The 12,714-nt window shown below is 41.9% G+C and overlaps 1 protein-coding gene across 11 annotated transcripts in view; it reads left to right on the top strand.

Annotated features, from left to right (window-relative positions):
* DMD (dystrophin) overlaps positions 1-12,714 on the top strand; it is a 2,122,534-nt gene that overhangs the window by 560,573 nt on the left and 1,549,247 nt on the right. The window lies entirely within an intron of this gene.

The following is a 12,714-nucleotide window of genomic DNA, read 5'->3' as shown; positions in this document are numbered from 1 at the left end:
TTAGACTCTTGGGCACCAGGAATAGGCTGACAGCCCCGCTAGGCTATGTGACTTCAGGGTATGTGTGATACTTGGCCAGAGGGGGTGCTTTTGCACGGATGCACTGCCTCACACCAAGGTATTGTGTTGTAATTTGTGGCAAAATGGAAATCATGGGCAGTGCATGACTTCTCCACTTGGGGAGGTTGGGTGTGCCCGGACCACATTCCTGCTGTTGCCGGCACCCAGTGCCAGAGGCGAGCAACAGCGGGGCGGGGTGTTCGCTACCCGGTGTGCTTCACTCAATAATCACAACGGGGTGGAGAAGCAGAAGAGTTTATTTGAAGCTTCAAAGAAGGTACCAGGAGATTAGAATCTCAAATCCTGCACACAGAGCAGGAAGTTACACAGGCTTTTATACATCCTTCCTTCAGCATACTTATCTAATAGCAAGCTGCCCTAAGTATCCATATAGCCAGCCAATCCAGTTCCCAGCCAGTTCCCTTGTTCTCTGTACCAGCTGTTAAGTCATACATAAAGCTGCTTTATTCAGCATTGTTCTTCCATATCTGCCCTGTTTGGCCTTGTTTAGTTTCATGCAGTCTGACTCTGTAACATATTGTTGCAGATCCTCAGCATAACTGCTGTGAGTGCCTCCAGGCGGGGGGGGGGGGACACAAGGACACTTGGGTCTAGTACGCAGAGCTGCTGCGAGTGCCTCCAGGCAGGAGGGGAGGTGGGGGGCAAGGACACTTGGGCCTAGTGCGAGGGGGCTTCATCGACACTCGTGATCTTCCATCCCCTCGAGTTACCTAGTGGCCATGCCCCAGTGTCCCCAACACTGACCCAAACCCCGACCCCTCTCGGCCTCCTCCTTGAAGCCCCACATACACTTTACCTGCAGACCTGCTCAGCTCCCACTGCCGAGGCCCTTCCCATCCTTCCGGATGCTTACCACTTGTGTGTGCCTCTTTGCCCCCTCCTGTGAGGCCCCCCTTGCCCACACACCTGCTGGCCAGCCACTCACCACTCATGTGCACCTCTTCGCCCCCTCTCCTGAGGCCCCCATGCGGGTGGAGCGGGGATGGGAAGAGGAGGAGAGTGGGCTGGGCCTCGGGGAGGAGTGTGGATGGGGCAACAGTCCGATTACCCTTTTGGTGGCAGCATTATTCAGAGGCGGGAGGCCGTTGGTTTGAAGAGGCTTAGCCTCCCCTGGCCTTTTATACCCACCACCCATTTTGTTTGTGAATTTTATTCTGCAGTATGTTGTCTTATAGACCAGCTAATCCTTAACAAACAAGTGATATACTATTCAGAATGTTTCAAAACTACTTTTGAAAAAACCTCTCAAGATTCTTGTGAAATCATTACAATAATACTTTTTTTCTTTTTAACTGTATATTATAGTAGTGTTTTTATATATTGAGGTAGCAAAGCTCAAGAGGAGATATTATTTAGATTATGAAAATGAATTGCTTCGTAGACTAATCTAAAAATTTTGGAATTGTTGTGAGAATTTCCTTCCCCACCTATATTAGTTAACTACTAAGAATAGCCCCCAAATAATTGTTCTGTTCTACTGGCTAACTTGGGAATCTCCAAGAATATAGCTTGTGATTGCAAATTATGAAGGTTGTTTAAAGCCTGACATTTAATTTATGCCACCTGAAAATTCCTATGGAAGGTACTGTTATGATTTGGGGAATCTGTCTGTTCAGTTTACGAAATCTGTGTGAGACTATGATCACTATGTAGCTTCATCAAGCTATAAACTCCATTTGACATTGCAGTCTTTTTGTTGTTGTTGTCCTTTTTCCTCCATGTTGGGCTGAAATTCCAAGGAGTAGTCATACATGGGTGACAATGGAGGTTTGTTAAACTGGCATGGTCCTCTATTTAAATACAGTGTCCTAGAGAATAGGTCATCTTGCACCCAGGAGAATTGGTTTGTCGGAGGAGAAGTTGCCCGGCAACACAACCAGGTAGTTAGGCCTGATATCACCTGAGAAGGCTGATTGTGGAGTCTCCTGATGGAGGGAATGGAAAGTTACCAAGGGCAGGAGCTGATCTATTTGGGGTCTTCAGACATTTTCACCAGCTCAGGCAGAGGAAAGTTTCTGCAGGAGGGAACACTGCCGACTTGAACTTATGCAGTCCCCCAATAACTCGCAAAGGCAGGGTGAGTGAGGGTAAGGGGCATTGCATTCAAGAGGTTTATTGTTTTCCTTGTGATCTGTATTTGTGCTTCATTTTGCAAGTGAAGAGCAATAGTATTTTCAGAATCCTGTGTAGTGTGCTACACTGATCACGTGCTCTTGAAGAGTTAACCTGTGGACTCAGAGTGTGCACATGGCTGGAGTTCTGGGAGAGCATGTGTTTAAGTTTCAGAGAAGTCTGAGGTGTGAGCATTTGTCCCTGGAGGTAAACAATTGGGCCATGAGATCTCAGTTATCAGGAGGGGTATTAGACAGAAGATCTGCACTCCAAGCATGTGCCTAAAGATTCTAAGCCAGAGACACAGGGCCGGCCCATAACATTTTGGCACCTGAGGCAGGGAGCTCAAATGATGCCCCCATGCCCCCTCGCTTGGGCCAAAACTTTGAAAGGTCTCAATTCTGCCTTCTTCCTGTTCTACTCCTCTCATGGTACTGCTCTGCTACCTACCCAGTAAAGGTAGGTAACAACTTAACTAATAACTTAAAATGCCTTGTTCAAAAATTTTAAGTAACACTTAACTTTGAAACGCCTGAACAGCAAATGTAACTTTTCTTGTCTGCATAGTAAACACTGGCATTTTTATCTGTTTGAATAATCAAAGGGGTGCTTTCCATGCCTTCTTGGTTGCAAAGATTTGAACTGCTTCCTGAAGTCTGAGCCAGCTCATGCTCTATTGAGATGGTTGCAAGGCCGACCAGCCTCTCCTGAGTCATTGTGGAGTGTAGGTGTGTTTTAATTAACTTCAGCTTGGAGAAGCTGCGTTCTCCACTGGCAACTGTTACAGGAAGTGTCAGAAGTATACGCCAAGCAACAAAAGCTTTTGGAAAGAGGGTGGTCATCTTATTTGTGCACATATATTCCAGAACAGCCTTTGGAGTTGATCCTGCTGAAATGTATCTTGAAAGAGCTTTCAGTTCATCACCTAAATCACTCGCATCAATATTGCCCATATCATCATGTGTCAACACTGTCTCTAGTGCCCTGCATTGCTGGTGTAAGTCTTCTTCAGGTATAGTGAGGAGTTTTGGAATATCATACAACATCCCAAATATACTGCTGTGTTCCTTGAGCTGCATGAAATGTTCTTCAGCTGACTGTATTGCACAATCTAGCACCTGGTTAAAGAATTCAACTTCGAATTGTTGTTTGGGGTCTCTTATGGGATTATCCCGTGCCTCGTAATCAAAATGTCTTCTTCTTCGGTGACTCTTGTATTCTTGAATGGGTGGGAAAATAGCTTCAGTGTGAAGTTCCTCTGCCAACTTCTGTGCACTCTTCAGAACATTTTGAATCCCTCATCTGACCGGTAAGACTGTAGGTATGACTTTGCTTTGTCCAGTTGTTCCATTGCTCCAGATATATCAAGGTCAACACCTTGGAGTCTCTTGCTTACAACATTTATTTCAAACAGTATGTCACGCCACAACACTAAGCCACACAGAAATTTGAAGTGTTGTATGTTTCTGGTGATTCCATTTCCCTCTGCCACTGTTCTCCCACGAACAGTTCCTGCCATAGCATTATCCTCCATAATAGCAACTTTGGCATCATCTATCTTCCCAATTTGGTGTTTGATAGGCTTTATTGCCTCCACTCAACTTTCCCATCATGTGGCACTCAGTGGTTTCAGTGTCAGAGAGGATGTTCCCAGATGTTGCTTCAAAATTTGCCATCGATGAGTTGATGCAGAGAAAAATACATAGATGCTTTGAATTACATTAAAAAATTCAGCAGCCTCACTAGAAGCTGATGCTGCATCACTGACCACCAAGTTCAATGAATGAGAACTGCATGGGACAAAAAAAGTTTGGGGGTTTAACTCTCAGATCCGTGTCTGGACTCCTGTGTTCTTTCCACTCATGTTGGCACCGTTATCATAGCCCTGACCTCTCATGTCAGCTATCGCAATTCCCGTATTTTCCAGCTTTTTAAGAAGCACATTTGTCATACCAGCTCCTGTAGTATCATCAATGTCAATAAATTCTAGAAAATGCTCTCTGACAGTCACCATTGCAGGGACATTTTCACTGGGTTCTGTTGTTGTTACAAAATGCACCATTAAAGTCATTTGTTCCGTATAGCTGATGTCAGGTGAGCAGTCCAGAATAACAGAGTAGTATGTTGCTGCCTTCAGATCTGCCACAATCTTCTGTTTGACTTTTGTTGCCAGTAACTGTATGATCTCATTTTGAATGTTTTTCCAAGGTAGTGGTGTGTGTACATTTCTTGGGTGGTGACTCTTCTTAGATGCTCCTGGAGTACAGCATCAAACAGCCATCAGTTTCACAATTTTAAGGAAGTTTCCATTGTTTGGCACATACAGCTGATCTGAAGTGCCACGCAGTGCTAGGTTTGGGGTAGCAAGCATTCTCACAATGGCAACGAGCCTTTTCAGAACATTTTGCCAGTAAAGAGACTCTGGTGCAATCTTCTCTTGATGCTGATCATCTATGGTGGCCTTTAACCTTAGTCTCATCTCAAGCTCTTTCCACCGATGGAATGCTCTCTGGTGATCTGCTGCCTTCTCATGGCATGCCAGATTTCTAGCCAGATTTTTCCAGTCCTTTGTTCCTGTAGAATCCAATGTGGCTGGAACATTAGACTGGAAGAGTTTGCAATAAAAACAGTTTACAGCATTCTGGGTTTTTGAGTACATAAGCCATAAGCCATAAGCCATGGCCTCTCCACTTTTTGTCACCAGTGGGGATTTCACGCCAGTAACATGTTGGATGGAAACTTCTATTTTCATTGTCTTTGGGGAACATGAAGTTTTTCACTTGCTGCGGCCCATGCAGTACAAGGAAGCCCCTCAGGCTACTGCTCAAGTGGGTCCACAGTCCTGGATCATCTAGACTTAAGAAACTAAACTCAGCAGCAGCTGTTTCTTGTGCCTCCACCACACTCTTCTCTGATCTAGACTTTTCTTCAGGAATGTGCATGGTTACAGCCATTTGAGATGGAGATATGGATGCTGCAGTAGCTGCCAGGTCACCTGCACTCTGACTAACTGGAAGATCAGGCATCTCCTCACCGCTCACATCCTCACTGGGGCCGGAAGGCTCACCGTGAACATTTGTGTCTATGTATCTCAGGGGAGCTCCTTCCTGCTTAGATAGAAAAGCTTCCTTTGCTTGCTTTCTTTTTCTGAATGCTGCCCCAGAGGGGTGTTTTCTTCTTTCACTCATGACTACTGTTCTGTGCCAGCTACAGTGGCTCTCAACACTGAATTGAAGGGGACAAATAAGCAGGCTGGTAGCAGGGCCTGAGTGAGGGAAGATACCAGTGTCTTAAGGGCCTAATAGGCTCCTACTACTTCAGTTGACCACCTGTTCTCCTCAAGCGGGTTCAGGGAAGCAGCAGGAAACAGGAAGCTCCCTGAGAAGCTGGTGTTAATCAGTCCAGGCTCCTGGGGGTGCTAGAGAGGTACATAAGAGGCTCCTCCTCCCCTCTCTCCCTGCAGCTCCTGCTACTTTCTGTTATTCCCTCTCACCTTTTCTCCTGCCTGCCTGTTATGTCTCTTGTGCCTCCTTCCTCCAGCACAGCACTCCACCATCTCTGTGCATCTAGAGCAGAGAGAATACATATGTACCCGCAGCAGACACAATTTTCTACACTCTGGGTCCTAGTGGCGCCGCCGCCCCCCCCCACACTAGTATGGCACCTGAGGCGACCGCCTCAGTTCACCTCATGGTAAGGCCAGCCCTGCAGACTCACTGCCTGTAGAAACTCTGGAGGTTTAAAACACATGGGAATTAAGCATTTGGATCCCCTCACTGCAGTCTAATGAGTGTCCATTGGGGGATATAGCCTAATTAGCTCTATGAAAGGGACTGATCCTGCTAACTTTTGATAATCCTTATTCTTGCAAGTATTCCCACTGAAGTAAATAGGATCTGACTTTATAGCCAGTATCCTAGATAATTCAAAACATTATCATAAGTTTTAATTATAAGTTGCTTGATTGTACAAGGTATTGAGCCAAGTGCTGAGCTCCCACTGAAGGGTGTTGATGGTACTCAGCACTTGACAGAATCACTTCAAAAGTGAATAAGATTATCGGACCAGATGACGATTGCTTCACACCATATGCATAAATCTGTGTAACTCCACTGCTCATTTCTGAGTAATGATAATAACATCACTGTCCCTCATATCATCAACACACCACACAAAGGCCTTGATTTTCCCAGCAGAGGCACTGGAAAGAGTCTGTACTGGAACACCTGTTCTAAAGAATAGGGACCTGAGAGAGAGGGGAAAAAACAAAGGGAAACATAAATATTTTTCCTTAGCTTTATCCTCATTTTTAAAAGAATATAAAGTATGGATACATCTTTGGCAATATCTTCCACTTGAACATGACCTTTATAGGCTCTGCTAGCAAATAGTTACTTTGCTATGGCAAGGTTCATCTTTACAGAAAAGTTATAAGTCCAATTGAGAAAAATGACTGAAAGTGTTAAGAGCCTTACATTTGGGCTTGTTAAGAATAGAAACCCTCCTAAAGATTTGTTGTTATTTCTCTCAGATTTTTCTTTTTGTCTCTAGCCTCTCCTTACTCTTATAAGCAGCCTATATTGGGATTCTTTCCAGTTATGGTAATGGGCTTTCGATGCAGCTCCTTTAAGGTCTTTGTCTGCTGCCTTTTTCTAGGTTTGTGTATCCCTTCAAACTTTGCTGCCCTCTAGGGTGACCAGATGAAACCGACAAAATATCCGGACACATGGGGGAAGCAAAAAAAAAAAAAAAAAAGCAGCTGGAGCGGAGTTGCTGAAGCAAAAAAACCCGCAAAAAAACCCACAAAAAAACGCTGGAGCGGCCAAAGCCGCAATATCGGGACAAATGGCATCTCGACTGTGCATCGGTCGGGACGCGGGACAAAGAACTAAAACTCGGGACAGTCCCGATTTTATCGGGACGGCTGGTCACCCTACTGCCCTCCTTTGCCATTCTGTGTTCCTTATGCTAGTAAGTAAAGGAAAATTCAGGTATCAACAGTCTTCACATCTGCTTCTGCAGTAATTATTTCTCCATATCTTACCTGAGATCTGTCCTTTTTATATTAAACCTTGTCTCCTGCTTGGACCTTGTGCTTTGCCAATTCCACTTCCCTCACCCTTCTCACATAAGTTTTTTTTTCCCCATGCTGCCTCCTATGCCTGGAATGTCCTTCATGATACCGATGCAACCATACTCTCCTATTTCAGATCCCTCCTCAAAACCCACTTTTCGGACACTTTGTACAGAAATGACCCCTCTCCATGTCTATGTAAAATACACATTTTTAATCTGTTAGTTGAGTTTTCCAAAGCTATCTAGGGAAATCAGACATAGCTTCCATTGAAATTAATGAAAAAGTATCTAAATCCCCATTAAAAAAACTGAAAAACTCAATTACTATTTGGATATAGAACTAACATGTTGTGTATATATAACAAGAAACCTCACAATCTGTTCCTACCCTCTAGCGTAATGTGCATTTCTCCCGGTGCAATGTCACAGTTTATCTACGCCAGGCTGTGACATCTTTTGGGTCCCACTGGCACCAAAGGGTATGTTTATGTGGACCTCTTTGCAAGATTGGGGCCCTAGACAGCAAGATCTTTAGGACAGGAGCTGTATCTTTTCTGCCTGTAAAACAGTTAAGTGCTGTGCGCACTTAGTTGGTAGCTCTATAAATACTCATAATCTTCCAGGTATAAGCACAGCATATAATTATTTTTGGCTTAGCCAGCACAGTTAATCATGCCATCTTGAAAACTGTGGGCTTCTTTCAAAAATATTACAGGCAATTTTAATCATTTTAAGAAACTCTGCATTCATGCAATGTAGAATATTTTAAAGGATTGTTTTCCATGCATTTAAAACTCACATGCTTTGAATGGGTTTGAAATCAACTCAAAGGCAATCAATTATTTCTTACTGGAGCTCTCTTGAGAGACAGCTGTTCTGAAATGTCAGTGAACCAACAAACTCAGGACAGAGAGTAACTGTTTGAATTTATAGCAATCTATTACACAAAACCAACCTTTTCTGAAAGTTTCAAATTCAATTGTTGCCTATGGCATAAAACCTACTGATTTCATTTTCATTTTATGCATTCATTTTAACTAATTCAAAACAATTAAAATGTGATGGCAAACAGCCCACTTTCAACTCTGAAGTTAGGGAATTTTATGCTGAAACATTCCTTCTCTTTTCCTTCTTGTATTGGAGTGCATTACATTTTTTATGCATTCTAGGAACTCTTTCTCATTATGGTTATAAGATTGTATGTTTCTTGCAGTAGCGTCCAGAAGGAAGGATGATTATAGAGTTGAGAAATTATTGATTTTGAAGTCTCAATTAAAAAAAATGGTCTGTTCTGTATTTCACAAAATGTATTTAAAAGCAAGCATTTTTTAAAAAAATCATTTTTCTATAGCACAGTTTTAATGGGTTGAGCACAGGCTTGGGATACAGTAACATCTGAGTTTTATTCCTATTTTTGCCATTTGCCAAATTAGTAAGTTTTCAGTTTTATAATATTATATAAACATTGCTTACTTATGCCTCAAGGTACCCTTACCACATAAGTAAATCACCTTGCCCCATTTTACAAATGAAGAAACAGGAGTTGAGAGAGGTCATGTTACCTGTCAAAGGCCATATAACAAGTCAATATCAAAGTCACAGGTGAAATCTTGGGTTTGGTGAAGTCAATGGCAAAACTCCCATTTGACTTCACTGGGGGCAGATTTCACTCACGGATTAATATTATGTTTCATTATGTCCCCTTTATGACACTCCAGTGGTGTAAAAGGGGCCTTAAAAGTAGCAGATCTTCCTACCAGAATATACCCTGGTGTAATTCTAAATTTGATTTTGATGTGTCCTGGAAGCACAGAAGACTGAAAAAGTAAAAAATAAATTAAAAAGTAAATTAAATGTTTCAGAATCTGTAAGAAGATTTAGTTCCCTTCTAGCAACAGACAAGATATCGGGAGGGACCTGTTTCCAAATCACTCTGACCATCCCTAATTATTTTGGGCTTACAACCATATCCAGGAAGTGCAAAATGGCTAAACTGTACATAATTTTTTTAAAGCTTTCTAGCTTTGAAGGCAATAGCAATCTCATGAGTCAGAAGCTCATGCTCAAATAAATTGGTTAGTCTCTAAGGTGCCACCAGTACTCCTTTTCTTTTTGCGAATACAGACTAACACGGCTGTTCCTCTGAAACAAAACCACAGTCTTTTGCACTCTTATAAAAATCTCTGAATAGAGGCTCATTATTTTCTTCAGCAATCTGACATTATGTAACATCAAACAATTTAATTATTCCTACATTTTTGACAGTTCTGGGCTAAAACTCCAGAATTCAAAGAATAGCAAATGGCAGACGGTTACTTGATCAAACCTATACTCTACAGTACATAGATTTTATTAATGAGTGATGATGTGGATCAGAAACTAAATATTTGATTAACCTGCATTGGAAAGTGCTGAGGTTCAGACATTAATTCTTCAGATTCTATATGTTGTATAAATTGCTGTCCCTTAATCTTAAATTGTACACTGTGTTCCAGAAAACTTATTAGCATATTATATGGTGGATCATGAGGTCCTGCAATTCTTTCCCTGCACTGTGTTGAAGGAGGGTATGTTTTCAGAAACAGCATACATTTCACGTTTGCACCAAAACTTTGTAGGGCCAGTCCCCTGCAGGCTGCTAACAGCCCTAGCAGGCCAAAACCACACTAGAGATCACTGCCATATATGGAGGTCCAGATGTGACTCTAATGCCAGCAGCAGGTTAGGTGTAGAAGCCTCTACAGGGTCCAAATATTCCCCTTTCCACTGGGTAATTCTTTCATTGCCAGTTATGCTGGTTCCACAGCCAAATTACACTGGCAGGGCAGTGCAAAAGATCACACTGCACCAGAGGCTATGGCCCAAATTTCTTTGTATTTCTAGAAAGCTTGTCAAGCTATTTCAGTTGCCCTGTGTATGAAATTAAACAAGTAATTTACCACATTTTTTGTTTCTCTGTATGGGGAAAAAAAAACAAGGGAGTACAATTCCTGTGCGAAAGTGCCATTTTCTGAAATTTAGAGACAATATTTTTATCCTTGGACTTGCATCTCCGCCAAAAATGGCAATGAATCTGTCATATATTTGTAGGTGAAAGAGTGACAGTAATTTAACCTTAATTTAATAGTGAACAAATAGAAAGAAATCACAATGACACACTGAATTATTTAAATGCACCTTCACTGCACTTTGAGTAGAGATGAAAAGCAGCATTTTCTGAGTGCCAGTGTTTATCCTCTTGTTCTGAACCTGGAGGTGCATCCTCAGGTCTTCATATCTGATATAATATTGTTGTAACAGCATCAGTGTTGTTGATGCTCTGTTTGACACAGTGGTACCCCTGCTGTGATCGGAATGTTCGGAACCATAACTGACCTAGTGTTTTATAAAGAAAGAGACTGCATGCTTGTTAGCAAGCTTCATACATGTTTATATACTGCCCTCAGTAAACTGGATTATTAAATGGTATTATTGTGCCCTTTAATAATAATAAAAGTAATTTGAAAGACTACTATTTACAAATATGTGCTTTCATAACAAAAAAACCCATACAACGTTTAGATTTTGGTTTTCTACAGGTATAATCAGCAACCATCATGTTCATGTTTGCTTTCCCGGTGTCATAAACACACATTGTAGCATATGTTCTTTTACAACACTCATCAGCTTCCTCTTCTTCAAGTAGTTTACAGACCTATAAAAACGGCTGCTAAAACAATCTGTTTCCTTATTTATTCAGTCGTTCCTTAAGTTTGAAAAGGAATCTAGCAATCATCCATGACATTCTCTGCTGTTTAATAAAAGGGAAAAAACCCAGCATCCACAGTTCATCATAATTTCCATGTACTGCTTATTGTTCTACTTCAACTAATGCCAGATTATGTACTCCTTTATTGAGGTAAGGTCCCAAGTTTTTCCTCAAATATGGACCAGATAAGGACTCCATAATTAACTGTAATAGTTATTTTTATTCCCTGCAATAACGTGTCAAAATTGAGAATTTGCACAGACCCCCATTGACTTTAATGGCCTTTGGATCAGGCCCTTCAAATCATATGTGGGACCTCCTCTTATTTGTTCTTTGATTCCTTTAATATATAGACATAAGAAGATTGTAGGGCATACCCAGTCCCCAGTTTCGCTTATTTGTGTTAACATAGGAGTGGGGATAATCTGTAATACAAGAATAGAGTTCTGCTCACCGCCATTGTCTGTTATTCTGACTATTTCAGTTCTTTTGCCAATTTTTGCAAATCCCAGGATTCCAGCTGGTGAGCTCTGTCTCTTCCTGTGACTAATGTCATCAATCAAGCTACATCAGACTTTCTCTTTGATGCCTGGCGATGAAGAGTCCACATTCTACAATTTCTGTGTTCAGAGTTTATTTGAAATGTACTGCAGAATGCTACATGACATTAAGGATATAATTGGACTGATTCTGATCTTGCACTGGTATAAGACAGGATAACCCCAATAATTTAAATAAAGTTACAGTGGTATAAAATTGGTGCAAATGTGATTAGAATCAGTCCCTACATTTTTAGTTATAAACATTAATAAAATATAACTAAATACATTGCTTACAGAACAAATGGTAACATGGTCCAGTAAATAAAGATGTACCAAACCAAATGTTGAAGCAAAAAAACAAAAAAAAACAAAAACATCCCTCATTCACAAACTGCCACCAAGCAGACAAGAAATTACAACTACAAATGACATCAAAGCATCTGCCTGTCATGCACTCACTATAACAGGATGAATTTCCATTGTATGCATAGAAAGGAATGGAAAGATTCAAATCACATTATTAGTAACATCAGTTGTACATATACAGCAGGAGACAATAAAAAGGCAGAATATGCTAACCATGGTCTGGCAGTTATTAGTGCTATCTGTTATTCTATGTATAGGTAATCTGAGACACTGCTCTGTGGTTACAGTTGGTTGCCACTGTAGTCCCTCATATTGAAAATGTCAGAGAAATTTTCTTGCAAGTGTAAGTGGGGGAATAGTCCCGCTATTGTGGGGAACTTTCCTGGCTTCTGCACTACCCCGGTGAAGTGGGCTAGCGAAAGGATCTGAGTCCTCGCTCCCACTTCCTTTACCCAGTGGCCTCCCTGCCCTTGAGGACTCCCCTTCCACTCTCCTGTCTGGCAGAGTCCTCGTAACCCCAACAAGGCTGGGTCCAGGATTCCTGGGGGGTGCGACCCCCAACCCTGCTGTGGTCACCTAGGACAGGGGCTAGGGTGTCCCCACTCCGGGGTACTCTCTCTGCACTGGGCACTTCTCTGACCCACTGACCATTACATACAAGTTAAAGCAAATGCAAGTTATTTAATTAACAATTAATTTTAAAAAGAATAAGGAAACATGGGAAAGGTTAAAGGAAACACATCAACCCGCTCTGTGGCAGGGAACATTACAAACAGTGTCTCTGGAATG

The sequence above is a fragment of the Caretta caretta genome, chromosome 1 (assembly GCF_965140235.1).
Source record: "Caretta caretta isolate rCarCar2 chromosome 1, rCarCar1.hap1, whole genome shotgun sequence".
NCBI classification, from domain to species: Eukaryota; Metazoa; Chordata; order Testudines; family Cheloniidae; genus Caretta; species Caretta caretta.
The sequence above is the reverse complement of the archived record's forward strand: the minus strand, read 5'-3'. Positions and strand labels throughout refer to the sequence as shown.